Source organism: Miniopterus natalensis, chromosome 4 (genome assembly GCF_054644295.1).
Source record: "Miniopterus natalensis isolate mMinNat1 chromosome 4, mMinNat1.hap1, whole genome shotgun sequence".
Taxonomy (NCBI): domain Eukaryota; kingdom Metazoa; phylum Chordata; class Mammalia; order Chiroptera; family Miniopteridae; genus Miniopterus; species Miniopterus natalensis.
The window spans coordinates 63,706,325-63,718,262 of NC_142084.1; the positions used below are offsets into that span (position 1 = coordinate 63,706,325).

Sequence of the window (11,938 nt, forward strand, 5' to 3'; positions counted from 1 at the left end):
GAGCCCTCAGGTTGGATTGGTAGGGACCGAGCTGGATGAAGACACTCCCAATCCCTATTGTGGACCTGAGGGTAGGATTGTGTTGGCGAAGCAGGGAAACCAGTGCTCACCGAGGGTGGTTCCGGAGTCCTTCCTGGAGAAGGCTTTGGAGGATGAATAGAAATTTGTCTGAGGGGCCAGGTTGGGTAGAGTGGGGAATGTTCTGGGGAGGGCCTTCTCTCCTGTTCTAAGACTCTTCCAGCTGGGCCCCTCTCTCAGCTCCTCTTATTTGGTATAACTCATACCCAATGGGTTGATGGGAAAGTGGGATTTTGCCCCACCTACCAGCACGCGAGAAAAAAATGTCCCTCCAAACAGACAAATCCCCAAGAGTGTATTTTGCCATCAGAGCAAACAACTTTATCAACTAATCACCTTCTTTGGGGAATGAATAAGTGAGCCTAAGGGACTAGTGAGGAAACTAGCTACTGACCTCAAGTTTCCATGAGCCTCATCTGTGAAACGGGCTCATAAAAATCATCTCCCCCAGAGGCAGTGGGGAGGACTCACACAGGGAACACGGTGTTTTCCCTGTTGAGCCCAGGACCCACTACCTGTAAAGTTCTCAATAATTCATTTTTTTTTTTCTTTTTTAATCACCATTGCCGTCGTCATCAGAGAGCCTCGCCTGGGGTCTGGCACAAAGTAGGTGCTCAGTTAGGGGACTGTATTCAGGCCCTGTTAGGTCAGCATCCACAGATTTAAGGGTGTGCAGTCACAGAGTCCTGCATCTTGGAACTCACATTTGGAAACCTGCCATGTTTGAAAAACAGCTCACAGGCGATCCATACACTTTTAACACACCAGGATAGCACAGCCTTCCTGAGCACCTACTATATGCTAGGCACTGTTTCCAGCATTTGGGGACACAGCTGCCAATGAACAGAAACTTGGGGGTGGGCTGGAGGGTGGGGGGAGAAACTGCCTTCCCGGAAGAGCTTCAGTGTCAGGCAGCAGAGGAGAGGAGACACAAACAGGAATATCTGTCCCCAGTTGCCAGATAAGGACACAGACTGGGTGACCCTGAATCTGTTCCAAGCCAGGTTTGTCAGCCTCCAAACTCCAAAATGGACTCTTTCTGAGAAGATTAGGAGCCTTGGGGTCGCAGACCCCAACCTGGCTAGGGCAAGGGGGTGGATGGGAGGTGAGGTCATCTGCCTTTGTGCCCTGGCTCAGAGCTCCCTAACGCCCCTCCCTTCTCCGCCAGGTGAGGGGCCTTCCACCCCAGGAGGGTTTCCCCGCTTCCAACTGATCCAGGACTTTTCCGTAAATTACAACCGAGTTTGGACACCAGCCCTTCCTCTCCTCTCCTGTTTCCCCTTAGCCCCCTTCCCAAAATGTGAACCGCTACCGAAGAGGGCAGGGGGCGGGGGAGCTCCTGAGTTGGGGGCTGAGGAGTTCACCACTTCCTCCTGGGAGATTTCTTCTCTCCCCACCCCCCACAACCTTGGTGGCTTCCCCAAACTAAATCACAACTTTTCCTATATATATATATGCATATATATATAGAGCTATAGACAGTATATATATTTTTTGAGTATAGATCATGGGACCAAACTTTTCTGACTTCCTTCCACCCAAGAGAAGGTGACCCTAAGCTGGTCACTCAGCAGGGACATAAGAAGGGCTGAGGCTGGCCGGGCAGCCCAGTGTCTCCTCACCTCCCGGCTGTATTGTCAGACCAGGGTGCCAGAGAAGCACTGGGAGTCATCAGCCAACCGATATACCTCCAGGACTTTTGGCCGCTGCCACCGACGATTCTCTTGGGCCTATGGGCTCAGCCGGCTTGAGTGTCCCTGGTCCTAGCTGCAGCTTCCGGGACCCCCTAACCTCCCTCGTCTCAGAATCCTGCCTTCCCCAGCACAAAAGAGCCCCCTAGCCTCCCCCAGCACTTTCTCCCCAGTCATAGCCTTACTCATGTGACCAATAGCCCTTAGCTTTCCGTCGGGGGTAAATGGGGTGGGTGGGAGCCCCCTCTCCTCTTGCCCCCTCCCAAGGGCAGGCAGCCTGTCCTCCCTGCCTTCGGATCACCAGCCTGGAATTCACGATCTCATAACCAAGATCGCCACGCTCGTTGGACAAGCCCAACCTGCACTGGCCAAGCACCCCTTTGCCGAAGATACCTCTTCAAAGAATTTTTTTTTTAATTTAATTTTGATCTTTCTGAGCAGGTACAAAGAAGAAAAGTGAAGAAGAAATGGGGGGAAAATCAAACAACAATGGATTTTTGTTTCCTAGCTGGGGCTGGGAGGGAGATCCTGTGGGGTGCCTCTGTATACCTACCCAAACCGAGAAAACCCACTTGAAGCACAGAGTCAAGTTCGCTTGGTCGTCCAGCAGGGCCTATTGCCAAACGAGGCGCCAGAGAACTTAATAAGCTCAAGAAAAATAATTTTGGAAAACAGCATTCCCTTTTGTTTCTACCAAAATGTGTTGGCCAACCCAGAAAAAAAAAAACAACAAAAAAAACAAAAAAAAAAACACAGTAAAAAAAAAAGAAAAAAAAAATCTGACCAACTTGTTTCGATATTCCAGAGTTTGATAATTGTTCCAAGACATTCTCTAGTGTGCCTGTGTCCCGTGCGTCTGCGTGTGCAAGCGTGTGCTCAGGGGCCGAGAGGGGGCCTCGTCTGTGTCTCCGGCGCCCACCTAGCTCCCCCCAGGCCTGGCGTGCAGTGGCGTGTGTCCTGGTCCATGTTTACTGGCTGTAAATACCATTTTTATACTCCACACCGAAGACCTACATGATTTGTACAATGTACTTTATTTCTGCTACTAGTAATTTCATGAAGTTTCAACTTGCAAACCAACTTTTGGAAACAAACTGCCACACACCACACACACACACACAAGAAAGACAAGAGAAGGACTTAGAAGAAACTCTGGGTTGATGAATTTTGTGGCTGGAGAGGTCCTTGTCACTGTGGCGTGTTTCAGGTGAGAAGCTGCAAGCATCATCTTTATGTCCAAAACGCCTCTCTAGTCTGGAAAAACTGAAAGTTTATTTAATAAAAGTTTTACTTGCTAAAGGACTGAGTCCTCCCTTATTTGCCCTTTCGAGTCAATAAAGACCAAGTGCATCTGGCCCCATTGAATTCCTGGGCTAGAGAAATTCAGATTTAGAGTTGGGAGATGCAGGAGGAGATATACTGAGAAGCAAATCTGCAGTTCCTGTAGCCAAGATTTCACCAAATCCACTCCAGAATTTGCAGAAATGGAGTGTTCATTCTCAGGAAGAGCAGGTGCCTTTGTTGATTCCCTCAGTCAGTCAGTCCACAGATGTTTCTTAAACACCTACATCTGTCTCTCTGCTGGCCACCACAGATGCAGCACTGACAGATGGCTTTGGTCTCTGACCTCACGGAGGCAGCCCAGGAGAGGAGACTATACAACACATTTTTGAAAATTGGGGTAAAACTCACCCTAAAATTCACAAATTTTATCATTTTAAAATGTACAGCTCAATGGCATTAAGTACATTCACAAGGGTGTGCAGCCATCACTTCTGTCTAATTCCAGATCATTCCGTCACCCCAAAGCAATCTCATCTTCCTTAGCAGTCACTCCCCGTTCCCTTCCCCCAGCCCCTGGCAACCACTAACCCACTCTCTGTCTCTCTGGACATTTCACAAAAATGGAATCACACACTGTGGCCTTTTGTGTCTGGCTTCTCTCACTGAGCATCATGTTTTCAAGGTTCATGAATGTTGTAGTGTGTCAGTGCCTCCTTTTAATGGCTAAATAATATTCCAGTGTGTGGATAGTCCACATGGTGTGTATTAATTCATCAATTGTTGCCACCTTTGGGCTATTGTGAATAGTTCCACCCTAAATATTTGTGTACAGTTTTTGTTTGAACACCTGTTTCAGTTGTTTCGGGCAGACATCTATGAGCAGACTTGCTGGGTCATGTGGTAATTCTATGTTTAGCTCTTTGAGGAACCACCCAACCATTGTCCATGATGACTGCCCCATTTTACACATCCACCAGCAGTACACAAGGGCTCCAGTTTCTCCACATCCTTGTCAACACTGTTATACAATAGATTTTTAATTGGAATGTTGAGGGAGAAAGTCCCCAATTTGACCTGTAGCCAAGGACCCAGAAATGCTCCAAGGAAGGCATGAAGTGAGCCATGAAGGAGATGAAATTAGAGAGATGATGTGGTTTTGGCTCCTGCCCCACTCCAGTGGAGGCCTCAAAGTCCCCCCAAAACAAAAAATCCTGGTACCTGGGGTGGGCCCGGGATGGGGGTGTGAATAGTGGAGACAGCCACACCCAAGCTGAGTCTCTTGAAATGGATGGGAGTCATACTAACCACTTGATTTAATGAGCTACTGAATATCCTGCCAGATACTTTGCAAAACCATGTCTCTTATTGGTAATTCATCCTATTTTATGGTTGAGGAAACTGAGGCTCAGAGACATGAAGTGCCTTGCTCTAGCACCCACAGAGGACAAGGCCCAGCTGGGATATAAGCTGGGAGGATGAGTCTGAGTCTGCCTAGAAGGGTTTTTGTGTGGAAGGAACAGCCTGGGCAAAGGCTCACAGGCCTCAGATGGTGTGGTGGTGGTTGGACAGTTGGCTAAGACTGCAGCACTGGGCAAAGAAACAGAGGCAGAGATGACGGGGGCCAGATTACAGAGGTCCTTTCACGATGAAGCACCTACTGTGTGCCAGACCTTGTCCCTCCCGAGGCCTCAGTCAAGGAGAGATGTGGACAAAGAAATAAAAGTACCCATCTCTGCAAGAAAAAGTAATTCTAGAGAATGCTAAAAGTCCTGACCATGATGAGATTAGCAAATCTAGGACAATACCTTAGGGTGATCGGGAACCACAGAAGGGCTTTGAGCAGAGAAGGGCCATGATCAGATTGGGGTGTTAGGAGGATACCTGGGGTGACCTCCAAGCTGGTGAAGTATAAATTGATGCTCTGGAGGATAATTTGGCAGGATAATATTCCTACAAAGCATTTATTAAGCACTTACTATTTGCCAAGCATTGTTTCAAGCCTGTGTCATCTAATACAGTAGGCATTAGTACATGTGGCTATTTAAATTTAAATCAGTTTTGCCCGGCTGGCGTGGCTCAGCGGTTGAGCATCAACCTATGATCCAGGAGATCAAGGTTCAATTCTCAGCCAGGGCACATGCCTGGGTTGTGGGCTCGATCCCCAGTAGGGGTGTGTAGGAGGCAGTCAATCAATGACTCTCTCATCATTGATGTTTCTATCTCTCTCCCCTTCTCCCTTCCTCTCTCCAAAATCAATAAAGACATATTTAAAAAATTTTTAAGTCAGTTTTAATTATTATAAATTATCTTCCTCAGTCATACTAAGCTACATTTTAAGGGCTCAATAGCCACTGCAGAAAGTTCTACAAGGCAGCATTGGCCTAGGTGTTTCACGTGACAATTCATTTAGCCTGCCACCATCCTATGAGTATGTTCTAATAATAGCCCAAATTTATGAGTTAGTAAACTGGGGCCCAGAGAGGTTAAGTGACTTGCCTGAGGCTGCACAGCAGGAACTGAATCCAGGCTTTCAGGTTTGTCTCTTAACTGCTACACTACCCCACTTCCCTGTGCTGTGTAGTGGCTGAAATTCAAATGTTAGATTGTAATTCAAGTTATTATTTGTAACACTTCAATTTCAGCTTTTAAATTTAGCTCAAAGTTGTTAAACATTTAGAATGTGCATCCTTACTATACGAATGTCTCTGTAGAGTGAACAGGTTTGGGACAGCTAAGCCATGGCTGTGGTGTAGCTGTTTATCCAGGGGGATAGGCTAAGTGACATCCGGGGTATATCAGTTAGCTATTGCTGCATGACAAATTATACCTCCCCAATTTGAGTGGATTAAAACAATACACATTCATCATCTCACAGTTTCTGTAGGTCAGGAATTCAGGAACGACATAGCTGGGTGGTTATAGCTTGGGGTTTCTCATGAGGTCACAGTCAAGACATCAGTCAGGCCTGCCTTATCTGAAGGCTTGACGGGCTGGAGGAGCCCCTTCTAGCTGGTTCCCTCATGTGACTGTTGGCAAGAGGTCTCAGTTCCTCTCCATGTGGACCTCTTGAATCCTGCCTTTTGTGACTTGTCTCCAGGTCACCCCCCTTCACCTCTGCCTTATTCTATTCGTTAGAAGCGAGTCACGAAGCTTAGCCTACAGTCACAGCAGGGGTTACACACAGGCATAAATACCAGGAGGTGGGGACAGAGGCCCCCACAGGGAGTACTCCCACTGTGGAATACCATGTGGCTGTTAAACAATGGAATCATCTCCAGGTCACACTGTTAGATGAAAACAGGAGAGATGCAGAAAAATACACACAGCAGGAAGTAATCCATGAAGGGGGGTGTATGTGGGTGTGTGGTTTAAAAAATATATATACATTCTCTCCCAGGACCATGTATATGCTTGTAAGAAAGAGAAGGGAAGACTAGAAGTGTGTTCACTGGAACGATGAAGGTGGTGGGTTTTCAGAGTGAGGCACTGGGGCCAGGATGAAGCAGCGTTGAGCCTTAGCTGCAACTTTACAAGGTGAATATATTCAGGTATCACTTAGGAAATTAAGAATTCATTTTAAATACATTTTCAAAAGATGAATGGAAAAGGCAGGTATGAGAGATATCTGGGGGAAAGTGCCTACATTTAATTCACCCACTTCTCTATGGAGAGGCCCATGTGGCAAAGGCCAACAGCCAGCCAGGAACTGAGTCCTGCCAACAACCACACAAGCTTGGAAGTGGACCCTTCCCCAGTCAGGCTTTCAGAAGAGACCCAAGCCTAGCTAACACCTTGATTGCAGCCTGCAAGAGACCCTGAAGAAGAGAACCAAGCTAAGTAACCCCAGATTCCTGACCCACAGACATTGCGAGATAAATGTTTGAAGCTACTAAGTTTTCAAGTAATTCATTATGTAGCAATGATAACCAAAACCTTATCTATAACAACAAAAACTACAAAGTGCCTGAAATAAACCTCAGGGAAACCTGGAGAACTTGGTAATATTTTTTTGAAAGACATAAAAGAAAAAGTGGTGAACTGGACAATGATGGTACCCACGGCAACTCAGGATTTTAAAGGGTCAGTTCTCTCCCGGATAAAATGAATTTCTGCTCAGTTCAGATCCCCACAGTAATTTCCATGGAACTGGACAAACTGATTCTCAAATTTATGTGGATAATTGGACAGTAAGGGAAACAAAACTGGAATGGGCCAAAGTGAATGGCTGTTTATTGAGCACCTACTATGTGCCAGACACAGTACCTAGTGTGTCTCATCTCATTTAATCACCACAGTAGTCCTAGGAGATAGGATATAGTTCACAGATGGGGAAGTACAGAGAGGTTGGCTGACTGGCTGCAGAGCCTGCCTACTTAACCTCTATGCCAGGCTACTCTATAAAGCACTAAGGCACATTATGAAGCCATAGTAACTAAAATAGCATGTCACCAGTGCCTGCCATATCTTATTTCCTTTTCTATTCTCTAGAGCCCTGCTAAATGTCCTAAAAGCATAGTGGTTAAGCCTGGAGGCCAACTACCCAGGATTTGAATCCCAGTTATGACTTTTATCAGACGAGCGGCTGATCTCTCTGCAGCTCAGTCCCTCCCCCCTAGCCTCCACCCCCCGTCTTCTGGAAAATGAGGCTAATAGGATACACGCTTCTGAGGGTTGTTGTGAGAGTTAATAGTTATAAAGCCCAGCGAAAGCTTCAGAAGTGTCAGAATAATCCCTTTGAAAAGTAAAAAAATGTACTTTCCAGAGGCTTCACCCCTAACCACCAGCAGGGGCCAGCAGAGACCCATGCCTTCCTTCAGTATTGGAGCCTTCATTTAAAATGCCTCAAGCATTACTTAGCATCCCGCGTGTGCCACCTGCTACGCAGCTGCATGAGGTTGTGAGGGCAACTCTGGGCTCTCTTCTGGGGCACAAAGGCTACCCTGTGCAAATTTCTTAGCTTGTCCCTTAAAGCCTGCCCCACCTCCCTTCTCTCCCCTCTTTTCTACAGATTGAATGTATTCTGGACACTCCATCCCTCCACTCCCCCACCCCTGGAGTTCTGCAGTGGAGGCACATGTGACCTTTCAGATGCAAGGAACAGCACTGGCCGAGGTATACAGGTAGGAATTATTCGGGTCCTAGTCAGAGAATAGAGGGCCTTCAGCCTGGTTGGCCTCCAGGCTGCACAGAGGGTGGAAGCAGGGCATGTGGTGGTCAAACTGAGGTTGAAATTGGACATGAGGCCTAGGAGGACAGAGACTGACATGCTCACCTGTCGGTTGTCAATATTTGGTGAGCAATTTAAGGTTTGCATGCCTTTGAGCAATCTCGTTCTCTCTCCAAACCTCAGTTTCCTCATATGTAAAGTGAAGCTCATGATAGTATGCACCATTCAGGTGTGTTGCAAAGACCAGGGAGATTAATTAATGCACACATATAACAGCCTTGTCCTTATAATATTTTGAAAAGGCAAAACAGGAACTACTCCAAAATCAGAAAAGTGAATTCTTAGACTTCGCTCCTACTGGATTCGAGCAGCAAAGAGCATTTATTGAACACCTGCCATTTGCCAGGTGCTGTGGTAGATATTGGAGACACATCCAGGACAAAATCACAAAATTCCCTGACCACCCCCAACCCCAGAGCCGTGTCCCCAGCCCTGCCTCTTCTCTGCTCCCCCTTTTCCCAAGCCTACCAGAGCAAGTTGGATGTAAGGGTAATCTACATATTCATAAGGCCATCAGCCAATCCACAATCTGAATTCGGGCTTGACTTCAGAGCCTGGGTGATCGTGACATCAGTAGTGACGCATTCAGTGGTCCTTAAAGGAGCAGTACACTGTAAGTCAGTCCCAAACTTTCCTATAGAGAAGGGAGTTTGGAACCAACTTATAGAGACACATACGTGCCTCTCTTTGGGGAGGTCTGTGTAATGCAGGTTGGGGAGTGCAAGGCAGAGAAACCAATGAAGACTAATGGCACCAAATAGCTTTGGTATCCTGGGTAAAGTCCAGGGAAGCGTTTTGAGCGCTCGCTCGCGCTCCCGCCAGGTTGCAGCAGAGAGCTGGAGTTTCAGCACCGGGGGTCGCGGACAGCTCCAGGGTCTGCACCGAGGGCTGCTGTGTGGGTGGGTGGATGGGTATACAGGCGGTTCTGGGGACAAGGTCCAGAAGGAACCCCTGGCCCTCAGCCCGCCCACGGGGACAAGGACCTAACCTTTCTCTGCCTGTCTGCCCCCCACCAAAGCCTCCGATGAGCCCAGCCCTAAACCTATTGACCCACCTACATCTCCAGGCAGATGTTACTCAGGTGGAAACTGTTCCTGATCCCCAATCCTGCTCCTCCACATCGTCTTCATCTCAGCAGATGGCAGTCCCATCCTTCCAGGTGCTGGGGCCAAACAGCACTTTTTTTTCTTGCTCGCTCCATATCCAATCTACTAGGAAGTCCTGTTGCCTCTGCCTTCAGAATTCTATCCTGGATCTGCCCACTTCTCCCCACTCCTCTGCCTCCACCTGGTCCAGCCCCATCATTTCCCACCTACACCTGCACAGCCCTCTGTTCTAGTCCCCAGGCTCTCCTCCTTGCGCCACCTTTGGTCCTGTCCCCCTGAAGCAGCCACCAGAGGGTGCACGTAAGCAACCTCCTCTGCACCTCTGCTCACAGCCCTCCAGGGCTCCCACCTCCCTAGGGGTAAAAGCCCAAGTCCTCCCTTCCACCCACTAGGCCCTGCATGAATGCCCCTGTCTCCTCCCAGCCCTCATCTCCCCCTCGCTCACTCTGCTCCAACCTTAGGGGCCTTCTTCTAACATTCCAGGCACCGTACTACCCCAGGGCCTTTGCATGGGCTTTGCCCTTTGCTTAGAACCCTCTTCCCCCAGATGCTCACCTCCTTCTCACTCACATGGGTATCCTGGATGGGGAGTGGAGGTGTGAGAAATTAGCAGAGGACTAACTATGAAGGCATCACAGGCCCCAGAGACCCAGTGAGAACATTGATCTCTATAAAGGCAATAAAGAGCCATGGGAGGGTTTTATATGGGGCAGAGGTCAGACAATCACATCTGCATTTTTAAAAATGTTTTTATTGATTTCGGAGAGAGGAAGGTAGAGGGAGAGAGATATAGGAACATCAATGATAAGAGAGTCATTGGTCAACTGCCTCCTGCAAGCTCCCTACTGGGGACTGAGCTCGAAACCTGGGCATATGTCTGGACCGGGAATTGAACCATGACATCCTGGTTCATAGGTCGACACTCAGCCACTGAGCCATGCCAACTGGGCAAATCTGCATTTTTAAGCCTCTCCCTGGCTGCTGTGTGGAGAACATGCTTCAAGGGAGACTAGGTAAAAAGAGGAGGCTTGTACTGGCTTCTAGGCAAGCAAGGGTGTGGTTTGGATGAGCCCAGGGCCCCCCAGAATTCTCCCAGAATCTGCCACCTTTGTCATTTAAACATGAATGTGTGTAATTATTTACCTAATGTCCATCTCCTCCGGCATACTGTGGGCTCCTCGAGGGCAAGATTGGGGTCTGCCTTGGTCCTACTATGTTCCCCAGAGCTCAGTACAGGACCTGGCATATAGCAGGTGCTCAGTAAAAGTCTGATGAATGATTGAATAAATATATCATGCCCAAGGACCTGGCTTGAGGACACCTGACATCATATTAAACTCACACTAAAGTTACAAAGAATGTGTCATTGGGCCCACTGTACAGATGAAAAATTTGAGACTCAAAAAGGGGAAGGAATTTTCCTGAACAAACCCAGACCACATGAGAGGGTCCTCTGGTGGTCATGGAAAGGTTCCAGGGGAAGGTGGCATTTGGGTGGGAGCTGGAAGGGTAGGGATGAAGGTCAAGGACCAGAAGAATTCACTCCAAGCTACAGGAAGGGTGTGAGAGTCAAGTGGTTCAATTGCAGGAGGGTGAGATCCAGCTGGGCAGAATGTGTGGGGCTTGAGGGTCAGAGAGATGGTCTTGAGCTGGAAAGCTTTGTGAAGTACAGAGAAGAGTGCTGTGGACTGCCAACTACCGTGGCATTTGTCCAGCCCTGCCCTTCGGTCAGCCCCTCCCCTTGAGTGTGGGGAGGACCTTGACTTGCTCTAATCAATAGAATTTGGTAAAGGTAACAATGTCATTTTCATGGTCTGTTTATTCCCCCCACCTTTGTGTTTTTTCAGTTGTGGTAAAATAGATGAAGCATAAAATTACCCATTTTAACTTTTTTAGGTGTAGAGCTCAATGGCATTAAAGTATATTTACATAATTTATAACATAAGCATCTATTACATACAATATAAATAATATAAAATGCTATAATATAAGCATTTATATGAAATATAATGTATATAATACTAAAAGCTATGCTTTTTCTCCTAAGCACTGTTTTAGCTACATTTCACAAAGTTTGATATGTTGCCATTTTCATTTTCATTGAATTAAAAGTATTTTCTCAGATCACAAAGATTTTTTCTTTGATCTAGGTTATTAAGAATTTTGTTGTTTAGCCCTGGCCGATTTGCTCAGTGGTTAGAGCGTCGGCCTGTGGACTGAAGGGTCACAAGTTCGATTCCCAGTCAAGGGCATGTACCTGGGTTCAGGTTCAATCCCTGGCCCCGGTCGGAGCACCTGTGGGAGGCAACTAATTGATGTGTCTTTCTCACATTGATATTCCTCTCCCCTCCCCCATCTCTGGAAATCAGTGGAAAAAAATGTAAAAAATATCCTCGGGTGAAGATTAACAACAACAAAAAAAGAATTTTGTTGTTTAATTTCCAAATATTTGGAGATTTTTTTTTATGTACCTTTTTGTAATTAATATCTTATTTAATTTTGTTATGGTCAGAGATGTAATTTGGATGATTTGAATTTTCTTAAATTTATTA

The 11,938-nt window shown here is 47.1% G+C and overlaps 1 protein-coding gene across 1 annotated transcript in view; it reads left to right on the plus strand.

The window, feature by feature from the left end:
• Positions 1-3,068, plus strand: part of CELF5 (CUGBP Elav-like family member 5) — a 41,951-nt gene extending 38,883 nt beyond the window's left edge. The window contains 1 exon segment of the mRNA XM_087816634.1: positions 658-3,068. The gene's annotated coding sequence lies outside the window, so the exon portion shown is untranslated.
• The last annotated feature ends 8,870 nt before the right edge of the window (positions 3,069-11,938 follow it).